The sequence below is a fragment of the Pangasianodon hypophthalmus genome, chromosome 22 (genome assembly GCF_027358585.1).
Source record: "Pangasianodon hypophthalmus isolate fPanHyp1 chromosome 22, fPanHyp1.pri, whole genome shotgun sequence".
NCBI classification, from domain to species: Eukaryota; Metazoa; Chordata; class Actinopteri; order Siluriformes; family Pangasiidae; genus Pangasianodon; species Pangasianodon hypophthalmus.
The window spans coordinates 10,750,063-10,766,983 of record NC_069731.1 but is presented as its reverse complement, the minus strand read 5'-3'; positions in this window follow the sequence as shown (position 1 = coordinate 10,766,983).

Below are 16,921 nucleotides of genomic sequence, written 5' to 3'. Positions count from 1 at the left end.
TTTTCTCTCGAAGTGCGCTTTTGTATTTTGTCAAGACAGCGAGCGGAGGCCATCCACGCCGTCTACAATAATATCAACAAATCTTCGACTAAGGTGCGTTAAACAACATGTCTAACATTCAGCTTGTTCAGTGTGTTGAGTGCAGGATGTTTAGTCACTCTTCCTCCGTCGTTAGTATTAACTTTATTTGTGATAAATGCATGTTAGTTAGCTCTCTGACGGAGAAGATTGCTGCATTAGAGGTGCGCATCCAGTCTCTAGAGAGGGTTAGTGAGAGTGAGAGCAGCGTAGTTTCTGTAGGGGAAAGTCTGGATGCCTTAGGCGGAGTTAGTAATCCCCCAACTCCGGCATTAGAGCCCTCACAGCGGGGCGAATGGGTGACGACTCGGCGGCATAATCGCAAAGCCAAAGCTAACGCTAAGGCTCGCCCACAGGAGCACCACTCCTCTCCGCTTCACGTGTCCAACAGGTTTGCTCTCCTCAGCGAAGCACCCGCTGAGAAACCTGAAAGAGCTCTGGTTATAGGTGACTCTATCTTGCGGCACGTGAAATTAGCTAGGCCTTTAGGGGCACCAGCAGCTTTAGTTAGGTGTATACCGGGAGCCAGGGCGCCGGACATAGCAGGTAATCTTAGGGTCTTAGGCAAGCACAGGTTCTCAAAGATAGTTATTCATGTAGGAGCTAATGATATACGCCTTCATCAGTCTGAGGTTACTAAGATTAACTTGGTAGAGGTGTGTAAATTAGCGAAGGCGATGTCCGATGCTGTAGTATGCTCTGGCCCCATCCCAATGCGGCATGGCGATGTAGCTTACAGCAGGTTATGGTCGCTGAACTGCTGGATGTCCAGGTGGTGCTCCGAAAACAATGTGGGCTTTATAGATAATTGGACTAACTTTGAGGGCAAGGCTGGCCTGTTAGGGCGGGACGGTGTCCATCCCACTCGGGAAGGTGCTGCTCTCATTTCTTGCAGCATAGCACATAGTCTCAGAACAGGCCTAGTTAATCGGTGACAATCCAGGGCCAAGGCCAGGGAGCAGACAAGCAGGCTAAACCGACTGTCTGCTAGCTGCACTGAGTCGTCACTTAGGTTCCACCGTTTTGAGACTGTGTCTGTTCCCCGAGCTAAACAAAATTATAGACATACTCAGACAGTTTGTTTTAGTAATCTAATTAACATAAAATTAAACCATACCGAATGCATAGCCAGCACCGTTGATCTGAAGCTAGGACTGTTGAATATTAGATCTCTTACGTCTAAAGCGCTTATTGTTAATGAAACCATTACTGATCAGGAGTTTGATGTACTGTGTTTAACAGAAACGTGGATTAAACCAAACGAGTTTGTAGCATTAAATGAAGCTAGTCCTCCCGGGTACAGTTACATACATCAGCCCCGTCTAACTGGCAAAGGAGGAGGCGTCGCAGTCATTTATAATGATAATCTAGCCGTCACACAAAAACCTAGTCATAAATTCAACGCATTTGAAGTTCTTTATTCTAACATAACATACGTAGCCACTAAAAATAAGTCTACCCAGGTGATTCCAGTAATTATTATTTACAGACCCCCAGGGCCATATTCTGAATTCCTGTGTGAATTTGCGGATTTCATCTCTAACCTGGTTGTTTCTTTAGACAAGGCATTAATTGTTGGAGACTTTAATATTCATTTTGATAATCCAGATGACCCTCTGAGAACAGCAGTTGTGTCCATTCTAGATTCTGTAGGGGTTAATCAGAATGTAATAGGACCCACCCATAGTGGTGGTCACACTCTTGATTTAATACTAACATTCGGATTAAATATAGAAAATATAGTCTCATGTCCACAGTCTGAAGCTATCTCAGATCATTACCTCATCTCATTTAAAATGTGTATTAATCATAGTATATGCACCTTGCCACGTCACCGTGTCAAACGTACGTTCACGTCAACAACTGCACAGAGTTTTATCAGTAATCTCCCAGATTTATCAACCATGATTGGATCACCGTCTGATCCCGAAGAACTTGACCAGGCAACTGAATGTTTAGAATCAACGTTCTGCAACTCACTAGATAAGGTAGCTCCACTTAAAAGAAAAATAATTAGGGAGAAAAAGCTAGCACCCTGGTATAGCGATCACACACGAACTTTAAAACAGACCACTCGAAAACTAGAACGTAAATGGCATCAAACTAACTTGGTAGTATTTCAAATAGCATGGAAGGAGAGCCTATTGAGCTATAAGAAAGCTCTTAGTGCTGCTAGATCAATGTATCTCTCCACCCTAATTGAAGATAACAGAAATAATCCTAGATTCTTATTTAATACTGTAGCAAAATTAACTAGGAATAAGACCACAATAGAAACACGCACACAATCATTATATAGCAGCGATGACTTCATGAATTTTTTCAATGGTAAAATTGAAAATATCAGGCTAGAAATTCAGACTATTAATTTAAAACCGGACAGTTCTATAACTAACCCTGTAGATGATAATATGATAATATTAGATAAACAACTACAACGCTTTAGTCCCCTTGAAGAGACTGAACTAATTTCACTAATTTCATCATCAAAATCATCAACCTGTATGCTAGATCCTTTACCTACTTGTTTCCTCAAACAGATAATTCCTGAAACAATCAAACCTCTTTTAAAGATAATCAATTCTTCCCTTAGCATTGGCTATGTACCTAAATCTTTTAAATTAGCAGTTATCAAGCCCCTGATTAAAAAACCTGACCTCAATCCCTGTCAACTGTCCAACTACAGGCCAATATCAAACCTCCCCTTTATTTCCAAGGTCCTTGAAAAGGTTGTAGCACAGCAGCTATGCTCATACTTACATAGGAATAACATTCATGAAATGTATCAGTCAGGATTTAGGCCTCATCATAGCACAGAGACAGCACTGGTAAAAGTTGTAAATGACTTACTACTGGCCTCTGATCAGGGTTGTGTCTCCTTGCTGGTGCTGCTTGACCTTAGTGCAGCTTTTGATACCATTGATCATGCTATTCTCCTCAATAGACTAGAAAATGTAGTAGGCATTAAGGGAACAGCCCTTTCCTGGATCAGGTCTTATTTGACTGATCGTTATCAGTTTATAAACGTAAATGGTGACTTCTCTTCTCATGCTAAGGTAAAGTTTGGTGTTCCGCAAGGCTCTGTTTTAGGCCCACTGCTCTTTTCTTTATATATGCTACCTCTGGGCAAAATTATTCGTAAGCATGGTATTAGCTTCCACTGTTACGCTGATGACACACAGTTGTATGTTTCAGCAAAGCCAGATGACAGACACCAGCTTAATAAAGTTGAGGAATGTGTAAAAGACATTAGAAACTGGATGCTTATTAACTTTCTCTTACTTAATTCTGACAAGACAGAAGTACTTGTACTAGGACCACATGCAGCTAGAAGTAAGCTTTCTGATTACATAATAACTCTGGATGACCTTTCTGTTTCATCATGTGCAGCAGTAAAAGACCTTGGTGTGATTATCGACTCTAGTCTTTCTTTTGAAGCTCATGTAGATAATATAACTAGGATTGCTTTCTTTCATCTCAGAAATATTGCTAAAATAAGAAATATATTGTCACTACACGATGCAGAAAAATTAGTTCATGCTTTTGTTACCTCTAGGTTGGATTATTGTAATGCCTTACTGTCTGGATGTTCCAGTAGATGCATAAACAAGCTCCAGTTAGTCCAGAATGCAGCAGCGAGAGTCCTTACTAGAACCAGAAGATATGACCACATCACCCCTATCTTATCCACACTGCATTGGCTCCCAATCAAATTTCGTATTGATTATAAAATACTACTATTGACCTATAAAGCACTAAATGGTCTCGCGCCACAGTACCTGAGCGAACTTTTGGTCTTTTATGATCCGTCACGCCTACTCAGATCAAAAGATGCAGGCTATTTGTTGGTACCTCGAATAATGCGGGCTACAGCTGGGGGTAGAGCTTTCTCATACAAAGCCCCACAGTTATGGAACAGCCTTCCACTTAGTGTTCGGGGCTCAGACACAGTCTCAGTGTTTAAGTCTAGGCTGAAAACATATTTGTTTAGTCAAGCCTTTTGTGAATAGTTTTCTTAGGTACAGGGGCAGGTCTGGAGGGTTTCACAGGCATAGAGTGTTGTGGTGAAATGGGATGTTTGGATGCTGTCGCCCCCCCACTCTCACACGTTCACTCAGGTTTGTCGACGGTGGAGTGGCTGGCTGCCTTATGTCCCAGGGTGCCCTCATGTCTGTGTTAGCTTCTGGCTCTCCCTTTCAGTTATGCTGTCATAGCTAGTCTTGCCGGAGTCCCTGCTTGCACTCTGCATGCAAAGTACATTGTGCTTAACCATTAGAGGACAAAAGCTCACCTAACAATCTCTTCCTTTCTCTCCATCTCTCTCTCTTCCTCACTCTCTGTCGAGCTACACATGCTACTTCTGAGATGCCAGTGATGCCAGTGATCCTGACCCCTTCTGCTCCTCCTCGCTGCCTGACCCATCCTGATGCCCTACTTCTGGTTGGAGTTCTCATCGGTTGAGTTCGCTCGCTGCTGCTGGGGGTGGCCCCATATGGACTGCCTGAAGAACTGTTTGGATTGCTGGGGATGGTGCCACCTGGGGGCTGTGGAGATGGCTTGGGGATCACATATGGGGAGCTGTACTGTAATGGCTTGGGACTGCGATTGCTGTAGTGGCTTTGGGGCTGCAGTTGCCACGAGCAGCTTCGTACTCAGGACTCCATCAGTGGACAGTGGATAGATTTTAACCAGCCGGACCTCTTGCAAATACTGTGATGAATTTATTGGTTGCACAATTGCACTATTTGTCCATATAGTACACAATAGAAGGGATTTATTTATAATTGCACTATCCGTTGCACCCAGATGAGGATGGGTTCCCTTTTGAGCCTGGTTCCTCTCAAGGTTTCTTCCTCATATCATCTCGGGGAGTTTTTCCTTGCCACCGTCGCCACTGGCTTGCTCATTAGGGATAAATTCACAGTGATAAATTTAAATATTTACAATATATTTTTGTGAATCCATTTATTTCTGTAAAGCTGCTTTGTGACAATGTCCATTGTTAAAAGCGCTATACAAATAAAATTGAATTGAATTGAATTGAATTACATTTTTAAGGGTTGATCTTACAATGACATTCTGATAAAATGTAGTAGAAATATATAGCAGTGTGAATTAAAGCTTGGTCAGGAGTAAAATGATACTGAAGTTATCCAGCCTGATAGTAGAACATAAAGTTTGGTAAATTCATTTGTTCATCTTGTTCCAAATAAATTCTGATAAACACCGATCAGCCATAACATTAAAAACCACTGACAGGTGACATGAATAACATTGATTATCTTGTTACAATGGCAGCTGTCAAGGGGTGGGATATATGAGGCAGCAAGTGAACAGTCAGTTCTTGAAGTTGATGTGTTGGAATCAGGAAAAATGGGCAAGCATAAGGATCTGAGCAACTTAGACAAGGGCCAAATTGTCATGGCTAGACGACTGGGTCAGAGCATCTCCAAAATGGCAGGTCTTGTGGGGTGTTCCCAGTATGCAGTGGTTAGTACCTACCAAAAGTGGTCCAAAGAAGGACAAACGGTGAACCGGTGACAGGGTCCAATCCCACAGAAGAGCTACAGTAGCACAAATTACTGAAAAAAGTGTCCGAACACACAGTGCATCACAGCTTCCTGCATATGGGGCTGCATATCCACAGACCGGGCAGAGTGCCCATGCTGACCCCTGTCCACCGCCAAAAGTACCTACAATGGACACATGAGCATCAGAACTGAACCATGGATCAATCACGATTTGTTTTACATCATGTGGATGGCCGGGTGCATGTGCATTGCTTACCTGGGGAAGCGATGGCACCAGGATACACTATGGGTAGAAGGCAAGCCGGCAAATGAAGTGTGATGATCTGGGCAATGTTCTGCTGGGAAATCTTGGGTCCTGACATTCATGTGGATGTTATTTTGACATGTACCATCTACCTAAACATTGTTGCAGACTACATACATCCTTTCATGGCAACGGTATTGTCAAATGGCAGTGGCCTCTTCATCAGGATAATGCACCCTGCCACACTGCAAAAATGGTTCAGGAATGGTTGGAGGAACCTGAGAAAAAGTTCAAGGTATTGACTTGGCCTCCAAATTCTCCAGATCTCAATCCGACCGAGCATCTGTGGGATGTGCTGGACAAACATGCCCAAACCATGGAGGCCTCACCTTGCAACTTACAGGATTTTAAGGATCTGCTGCTAACGTCTTGGTGCCAGATATCAGATATCGGAACCATCCCCAGCAATCCTAATGATCTTCAGGCCGTCCATGTTGGGCCACCCCCAGCAATAATGAGTGATCTCCAACCGATGAGAACTCCAAACAGAAGTAGGGCATCAGGATGGATCAGGCAGGTCCGGAGAGCAGAAGGGGTCAGGATCACTGGTATCTCAGGAGTAGCATGTGTATCTCAACAGAGAGAGAGAAAGAGAGAGAGATGGAGCAATTGTTAGGTATGCTTTTTGTCCTGTAACGGTTAAGGACAACATACTTTGTGTACAGAGTGCAAGCAGGGACTCCGGCAAGACTAGCTATGACAGCATAACTAAAAGGGAGAGCCAGAAGCTAACAAAGACATGAGGGTGCCCTGGGACATATAGCAACCAGCCACTCCACTGTCAACAAACCTGAGTGGACACGTGAGAAATGGGGGCGGGGGGGACAGCATCCAAACATCCTAGTTCACCACAACACTATTTCTGTGAACCCTCCAGACCTGCTCCTTTACCTAAGAAAAAACTATTCACAAAAGGCTTGACTAAATAAATATGTTTTCTGCCTAGATTTAAACACTGAGACTGTGTCTGAGCCCCAATCATATAGTGTTCTTATCTTAGCAATATTTCTGAGATGAAAGAAAGCTATCCTAGTAAAATTATCTACATGAGCTTCAAATGAAAGACTGGCATCAATAATCACACCAAGGTCTTTTACTGCTGCACATGATGAAACAGAAAGGCCTTCCAGAGTTAACATGTAATCAGAAAGCTTACCTCCAGCTGCATATGGTCCTACAGGGTTTGTGCAGGTATTATCAAATCTAATTTAATGTTTTTAATGCCTTTTTAATGCCATTTTTAACATTTTTAATGGCATACACAACCCATGACTAACCACGGATGCTATATATATAAAACCTTATATATTAACATTCAATCTGACAATGATGCAATGATGATAATTTTGGATATTTGAGAAAATCTACATAATTTAAATAAACTGTATCACTCTGAATTGAATTAGAAATGGCTCAGGAGACAGCTTAAAATGTGAAAATTTATTTGCAGGGAGCTCCTTCAACTATAACCCCAAATTCTATCAGTCTGGACAGTGAAGGAAAAACTCTGAAACTTTTAAAAGCTGGAACTTAATGTATGCAAAATTCAAGTGCTATAGAAATTACACAGAGTTTTAACATTGTGTAAATAAGAGAATTAATGAATGTGCCATAGTTCACTCGCTTTTATGTTCCAACTCTGACTCAACATTTTTCAATTCTTTGTATCTCCTCCATAGAGTATTAGATTTTGTAATCATTTGAGCCATGAGTGTGTTAGATTTGTTTTCGGCCTGCTCAGCTAGTTGATCAGCACCCTTCTGAAGGCTGGCGCACACCTCTGTCAACACCTTCCTTTTCTTTTTCAGTTCTTCCAGCTCATCTTTTCTCTTAAGTCCACGCATGGCACCCTCTCCTCTCTTCCTCCTCTCTTCCTCAAAGTAGATCCTGTATCTGGTCCTGGCTGAGGCTACAGAAGCCAGTAGTTCCTTTGTGAGGGACACTTTGAGAACCCCCCACTAGCTCTAACTTCGTCACAGACTAGTCTCTGGGCCTCAAATGTGTCTTTTTTTATGTTGTAAATCTCTACTTCACTGTTCACAGAGAAGCCTCTCTCAACTGTAGCTTGCCCATGAAATAAGGCGTTGAAAGAAACTCTGGAGCTCAGGATAGGACTGGTTGAGAGTTTGATGAAGAAAAGCATCAAGTTGTTGCTCTGTGGGCTTGAAAGAGAGGAACTCCTCACTTTTGCCATGCAGAGAGAAACCTGTCAAATTGTTGTACAACAGTATCACCTGCAATGGACAAACAGAAATCAAGTCATTAAATGACGTCAATTTAAATGGATGGTTATTTATTTATACAGACATCACATTAGTACAGGATATTGATGTAAACTTGTTTGTATAATTTGAGTTTGAACATGAGGAAGACTAATAAATATAAAATATGTAACATCTAATTATTTACCATTTAAAAAACAAAAACTAATCCTCAAAATGCTCTTAAGATCAAAGTATATAGTGAGAATACAGTTTATGCATACAAAGCTGTGCATAACCTTTATTTTGAAGCTATCCCTATAATACTCCTACCAGCTGAAACCCCTCCTGTCAACTGCTTGCAGAAATCTTTGAACTAGAGACTTCATCTTTTACTTGCACCATTCTGGGTCTCTGCTCATGATGGAGGGGTCTAAGCATGCAATCTGCCTGACAGTGGGGTATTTCAAAGGGCTCTTTTCTTGCATTTTTTTAAAAGATTCTGGAAAAACACCTTATACAGTCCCTTCTAAATTCGAGGGCAGTGAGTTCACCTACTCTGTTGCTTGATTTGCTCAGAAAAGCCTAACATGGAGATACAGCACACATCATGTAAGTAATATATAGGGAATGAATGCAGTGTAGTTTTAAGTTTTTTATGTATACATATAAAACAGTAACAATGCATTACCTTAAGCACCCAAGCCAAGGTCAGCGTGGCTTGCACTGACCCAGTTCTTCTGGTCATCAGGTTCAAGTTTGGTCAGTTTAAAGGGAGTGATGTCTCAGAGTAGCTCCCTTTTGATGAAACGTCTCACCAGACATTATAAAATGAAAAACAAATTTGTCTAGTTATTTAACATTCTATTAACCAGCTTTGTTATTCCATCCTACACAGGTATTATACACAGTTATTCAATGTAGTATACCCACTTCAAAAGATCATAAAAAAATAATAAAAATTATCCATTTAAATGAAGTAGAAATTAGATTATTACCATCATCAACTGTGTCAAGTCTCTGCACAGAAATGGCAGGACTGGCTCATCAGTCTGGTATTTCTTCAAGAATGGTCAAAAAGTTCTGGATATCACCATGACAAACAGAAGGTTGGCTAGGATCAGGGGATCTTTATTTTCTGCTTCAATGGTATCAAAAGAAGAGGTTCAAGGGGTTGATAGTTCTTTTCTATGGACTGCCTCCACATAGATTTTAAGCTTTGGCCATACCTCAAAGGCTCTCTCTGCATCTGTGTCCACAGAATGGGGGTGGAAAAAGAGATGAGCCAGTAAATTTTGTATTATCTTCTCTTCTTGGTGGCACATTGTGAAAAACAAAGTGCATTGCTCTCAACAGTTTCTCAATATTCCATGTGGAGAAGTCAGTCTTGAGTGAATTGTGTAGAGTATGCAGTCCACAGCTCCCAACAGAAATTGGTTGCCGACCTCCATGTAGAAATCAGTTTATTTTTGTATTTTATTCTTTAAGTATGGGGCAAGTCCAAATTTTAAAACGTAGCTGGTTTTGTCCTTTTGACAGGTGAAAGATTTGGCTATTTATGAATCAGGAAACATTGCTTGGAACTCAGAAACAACTCAGAAACACCTTCACTGGATGTGTATGAGTGGTGCTGCACGGCAGTGCTCAGACACCAGAGCACCTCTGCCAGCAGCATCGCAGTCGAACCAAACGCTGCTCGAAGGTTGCTCAATTTTCCTTCACTAGCGGCAGTAGCAGCTGGAAGCGATGGTCACTACAGCAGCAGTTGTGGTGTTTGTGGTCGTAGTAGTAGCTGCTGAAGATGTCACTTTGTTGGTCACGGCAAAGTAACTAGACATAGTTAATTGCTGTTTGCCTTTTCCAGCCAATTTCTATTGGACTGCATATGAGATTTAACAGTGTTGACACCCAGTGTACCTAGCTTAAATACTTTTTTACAAGCACTGCAAAGCACTTCTCCATGTTGATCACTAATGGGCTGCAACCATGTCCTAAATTCTTCATCTTCCAACCACTTTTGCTGGAATTTGCACTTCCCGATTTCTTTGCGACTTTAGGAACTTTAATTTTTCTGCTCTAAGTTTTACTCCTCCAGGTCCCAGCCCGCCGCTGTCCAAACCTCCGGCATTACGGCAATTTTGCTCCAGCCGGAGGCAATTACCAAACTGGTTCCGCATGTTTGTCACGCCAATGTACATATTTTGCGACAGCAAATCAGTTATTAATTATGAAGGCTATATTCAAAATAAATTGGTAATATTCTTTTTTAAGTATAAGCGCAACTGCTGTGCTACTATAGAATATTTTAACTACAAAATGTGTACTAATATTTGATAATGTTTAATCCTCAATGTTATGAATGTATGGAACTTATATAGTACAAAATGCATCATTGTACCCAGTATCTCAGTAAAGGGCTTACTGACTAGAACTGTGTGCATGGGACATCAAGGCCCAAAAGTGACCAATATGACCTTACATGCATGTGTATCCTGCATAAGGTGGGAAAGCAGGAACAAGCTGTATATTTAAGTGAGTAAGGCTTCCTTTAACAATAAGATAAGCATATGGGGTAATATTGTGTTTTGTTAAAAACAGGATACACATGTATGCCTTGTTAAACACAGGATATAGACGTTTGCTCATGTAAATGTATATAAGAATGCACTTCTGAAGTGTTTAGCATTTGTCTGCAGCGAACTGCTCAGCTTGATTCTTGAAAGAATAAAGTCTATTGGCCTCAACACCCCTGCTCTCCGGAGTGATCTTTGCACCTTTGGTAAATCTTCGTTAATTGCTACCACACTACGACCTTTTCTAGGATCTAGAAGATAACGGGGAGATTTGATATTGACCTGTAGTTGACCTGTAATTGACAGGGGTTGAGGTCAGGTTTTTTTAAATCAGGGGTTTGATAACTGCTAGTTTAAAAGATTTAGGTACATAGCTAGTGCTAAGGGAAGAATTTATTTTTAGAAGAGGTTCGATTGCTTCTGGAATTATCTGTTTGAGGAAACATGTAGGTAAGGGATCTAGTATACAAGTTCATGATTTTGATGAGGAAATTAGTGAAATTAGTTTGGTCTCTTGAAGGGGAGTAAAACATTCTAATTGTTGATCTGATATTATATTATTATTTACAGGATTAGTTGTAAAACTGTTTGGTTTTAAATTAATAGTATGATTTTTTTGCCTGATATTTGCCATTGAAAAATTTCATGAAGACATTGCTGCTATATAGTGATTGTGTGCATGTTTCTATTGTGGTCTTATTCCTAGTTAATTTTGCTACAGTATTAAATAAGAATCTAGGTTTATTTCTGTTATCTTCAATTAAGGTGGAGAGATGCATTGATCTAGCAGCACTAAGAGCTTTCTTATAGCTCAGGAGGCTCTCCTTCCGTGCTGTTTGAAATAACTTCAAATTTATTTTGACACCATTTATGTTCTAATTTTCAAGTGGTCTGTTGTAAGGTGTGTGTGTGATCATTATACCAGGGTGCTAGCTTTTTCTCCCTAATTATTTTTCTTTTAAGTGGAGCTACCTTATCTAGTGTGTAGCAGAAGGTTGATTCTAAGCATTCAGTTGCCTGGTCAAGTTCTTCAGGATCTTCAGGACGGTGATTCAATCGTGGTTGGTAACTCTGGGAGATTACTGAAAACACTCTATGCAGTTGCTGAAGTGAATGTACATTTGACACGGTAGTGTGGCAAGGTGCGTATATCATGATTAAGACACATTTTAAATGAGATGAGATAATCACCTGAGACAGCTTCAGACTGTGAAAATGTGACTATATTTTCTATATTTAATCCGAATGTTAGTATTAAATTAGGAGTGTGATCACCATATGAGTGGGTCCTATTATGCTCTGATTAACCCCTACTAAATCTAGAATGGACACATTCAGAGGGTCTTCTGAGTTATCAAAATGAATATTAAAGTCTCCAGCAATTATTGCTTTGTCTACAGAAACAACCAGGTTAGAGATGAAATCTGCAAATTCACAAAGTAATTCAGAATATGGCCCTCGGGGTCTGTAAATAATAATTAGTGGAATCATCTTTGTAGATTTATTTTTTTTAAAGAACCTCAAATGTGTTGAATTTATGACTAGTTTTATGTGTGATGCCTAGTTTATCATTATAAATAACTGCAACATCTCCAGTTAGGCAGGACTGATGTATATAACTGTATCCGGGAGGACTAGCTTCATTTAATGCTACATACTCAAATGAGGTTTAATCCATGTTTCTGTTAAACACAGTATATTTAATTCCTGATCAGTAATAGTTACATCAACAATAAGCTCTTTAGACATGAGAAATCTAATATTTAGCAGTCCTAGCTTGAGATCAAAGGTGCTGGCTGTGCATTCAGTATGATTTAATTTCTACATTTTTGTTTAACTCTGGGAACAGAAACAGTCTCAATATGTTGGAACCTGAGTGACGACTCAGTTCAGCTAGCAGACGGTAGGTTTAGCCTGCTTGTCTGCTCCCTGGCCTTGGCTCTGGATTGTCATCAATTAACTAAGCCTATTCTGAGACTATGTGCTATGCTACAAAAATGAGAGCAGGCCCTTCCTGAGTGAGATGGACACCATCCCGCCCTAACAGGCCAGCCTTGCCCTCAAAATTTCTTCAATTATCTATAAAGCCCAGATTGTTTTCAGAGCACCACCTGGATATCCAGCAGTTCAGCGACCATAACCTGCTGTAAGCTACATCACCACGCTGCATCAGAATTGGGCCTGAGCATACTACTAAGATTCACCTAGCCAGAGACAAGAGGTCCATCGGCTACACTTGGCATGACATGGACTGTATGGTGGACACTTATATTATGAAAGACACTCACCTGGCATTTCCTCTCATTGCGGGCTTAAACTTTCTTACTGTTGTAGGGGCCATCTTGGATGTCAGACGTGGCTGCTATGGCCTGAAGACAGCTGGGAGATGCACATACCACCCATTCCTTCCATCCCACGTAACCATGGGCTCCATGACAACAGCAGACTCTCTCGCTCACCAGCCCATCACCATGAACCCCTACTATGCCTTACCACCTACTCCTATGTACCCGTGTGTAACTTCCATGACTCATGGTGGCTCTCCAATCTGGGATTCTGACAACCAGGACAAGCTACAGAGGTTGATGGCGACCTGGTCTCGCACCACCTTGGAGGTCTTGGAAAAGGTGTTAGCTTATGCTTCAAGAACTGTGCAAGCTGCTGAATTGAATTATTCCACTTTGAAAAAGGAGTGCTTAGCAGTGGTATATGGTGGAAGCGGTATTTTATAGCGGTGGAAAAGTGGAGGCACTACCTGGAAGGGATGGAATTTGAGGCCTTCAACTGTTCTAAGACCTCCTCGCATCTGACCCGATGGACTCTGAGATTACAGCTGTTCACCTTCAAGGTCCAACACCAAAGGATGTCTCAATCTGGGCCCCGACGCATTGTCATGAGCACTTGAACCACTGAAAACAGACAGCGCCACGTGTTTAGCCATTATATCAAACCAAATATTCATCAGACATATCCCATACATTAGAAGAAATCATGCAAGCTCAACTGAAGGATCTCCACCTGCACGGGGAGAACAGGAGCCGGAAAGTCAAGGGCCAGCAGGTTACTTTTGAGGCCCGCCAGGGGCCGAGTGTCCCTTAAGAACAATGGAGAGAAGTTCCAGTTAGTTGTACCACAATCATTATTTCCATGACAACCCTCTAGGAGGACACCTGGGGAGGTTGAAGATGCTACTGTGACTGTTAGAGGCAGCATGGTGGCCACCTGCTAGAAATACAAACGAGACAACACCAAACCCAGTGGTCTTCTACAAAGCACCTTCGTCCCTAAACCAGAACACACTCTGGGGATTGACCTGATGGGTCTGTGCCCCACCAGCAGAAAACAAAATACCTACCTGTTAGTAATTGTGGACTATTTTACCAAATGGGTAGAAATGCTGCCTTTAAGAGAGAGTAAAACCCCCAAAATTGTGAAAATCCTCTGGGAAGAGATCTTCACTCGTTGGGGAGTACCACAATACCTGACCTCGGACAGAGGACCACAGTTCACTTTCGCCATCCTTGGGGTAGTATCCAGAAACTCACCACCAGTTACCATCCACAGACAAACCTGACTGAGAGAGTAAATTGGACATTAAAAATCTTGATATCATCATACATGGGAGAGCATCATCATACTTGGGACCAGTGGCTTCCTGAGTTTCACTTTGCCATCAACACTGCCCAACAAGAAACCACCAGAAAGACTCCAGCAGAACTAATGGTAGGAAGAAGGATCAAGGGCCCATTGGAAAGATTAATAAACAGGCCACATTCACCTGACCAGCCTTCTTACCCCCTGGTCGAAAGACAGAATATCATGGCAAAGGAGGTAAAATGTGGAATGGGAGTGCACCAGGCCAGTCAAACCAGATACTACAATGCCTGGAGGAAAGACGCGCACTTCCAGATCTGGTGTGGCTTTGGGCTCACCCTCTCTCCAGTGCCTCAACCAAATTCTCCAATAAGCTAGAGCCCAAATGGGACCAGCTGAAATTATAAAAAGTCAGGGCCAGTAAATTACATTGTCAGTTGGGGCAACCTACAAAAGCAAGATATTGTTAATGTGGCTAATATAAAGTGTTATTACAAACGCTACCATGTACTCAATAAATCTTTTTTAAATCATATTTATTTATTAGACAAACCGCTTATAAAGTAGCAAATAAGCCATTTTGTTTTCTTTACTTCATGCAGTAGTATGTATATTTTACTTTCAGTGGATTTCATATTCTTAGACGTTTTGACATGCTCCAGGTTGTCCGTAACAAGCAGCACTCTAGGCGACTGGGCCTTTTAAAGGGAAGTTGTTTACCATATATGGCAATTTGGGGGTGTTTATGCAAATGAGTGTGGCCGTGCACAAGGACAAGTTAGAATGCGTGGGACTTATCAACATCCATTGCGCACGTGTGATAAATAGCCATTTTTCTGTGCATACTGGCAGCTCTTCTTTAGATTTTTTATGCATGCTTTGATAAGTGAAACCCCTGGGTAGAGTGGATATATTTTTTCCTTTGTTTTTATATCACACCATTTTCACCTCAATTAATTCAGATCTACACTCATGGAACACTTTATTAGGAACACTATACTAATACTGGGTAGGGCCTCCCTTTGCTCTCAAAACAGCCAAAATTCTTCATGGCATGGATTCTACCAAATGTTGGAAACATTCCTTTGAGATTCTGGTCCATATTGACATGATTGCATCACGCAATTCCTGCAGATTTTTCAGGTGTACTTTCTTGGTCTACTACATCCCAAAGGTGTTCTACTGGATTCAGATCCGGTGAATGCTGAATGTAGCCATTAGAAGATGAGTAAATTGTGGCCATGAAGGGATGCACATGGTCAGCAACAATACTCAAGTAGGCTGTGGCATTCAAGTGATGATTGATTGGTATTAATGGGCCCAAAGTGTGTCAAGAGAATTGTTATGGCCACTTAATGCAAGAATAATTTCATTTAATTCTCAATGGACCTTGAAATATTTATATGATATAACATTATTTGTTGTTTGTTTATATTCATTTATGTATTTATGTATAGATGTTGTTTGAAATGATGAAATGTTTTTTTTTATCTTGGCTCCCCTGGTGGCACATATTTAATGAGGAACAGGAAATGAGGCCAGGGAAGCAAAACAGCTTTTTCAACGGCAGTATTTTGGATGTGCCGGTGTGAGCGGCCTACTTCTGGAATACTGAAATAAAACGGATTATGTCATGGATTTGGGACTGGACTGCTTGTTGATTTTAGCTCCCAAAGTATAAGTTAAATTTTAATATTCTTCTATAAAAACATTCACCACACCATTACACCACCTCCACCAGCCTGGACTGTTGTCACAAGGCAGGTTGGGTACATGGATTCATGTCAAATTCTGACCCTACCATCTGTGTGCTGTCAGCTGTTCAGTATTCATGAACCTGTGCCCACTGCAGCTTCAGCTTTCTGTTCTTGGCTGACAGAAGTAGAACCTGACATGGTCTTCTGTTATGGTAGCCCATCCACCTCAAGGTTTGTCATGTTGTGCATTCTAAGTTGCTTTTCTGCTCACCAAAATTGTAGAGAGTGGTTATCTGAGTTATTGTTAATCTCTCATTTGAGGCGCATGTAGATAATGTAAGCAGGTTAGCATTTTTCCACCTCAGAAATATCGCTAAGATCAGAAATATACTTTCGTTAAGTGATGCTGAAAAACTAGTCCATGCATTTATCACGTCCAGATTAGATTACTGTAATGCTTTACTATCTGGATGTTCGTCTAGATGCATAAATAAGCTTCAGATAGTTCAGAACGCAGCAGCGAGGGTCCTTACTAGGACTAGGAAGTATGAGCATATCATGCCAGTCTTATCTACATTACACTGGCTCCCAGTAAGATTCCGCATCGATTTTAAAATATTACTCCTAACCTATAAAGCATTAAACGGTCTCGCTCCGCAGTATTTAAGCGATATGTTAGTACCTTACGTTCCGCCGCGCCTACTTCGCTCTAAGGATGCAGGCTGTCTATCAGTACCACGCATTGCCAAAACCACGGCAGGGGGCAGAGCTTTCTCTTACCAAGCCCCAAAATTATGGAATAGTCTCCCAGTTAATGTACGTGAAGCAGACACGGTCTCAGTGTTTAAGTCGAGGTTGAAGACTTATTTATTTAACCTAGCATTTAGCGACTAGTGTTTTTATCAAAGGAGTAGATCTGGGGGACTCGCGGATGTTGAGTTTT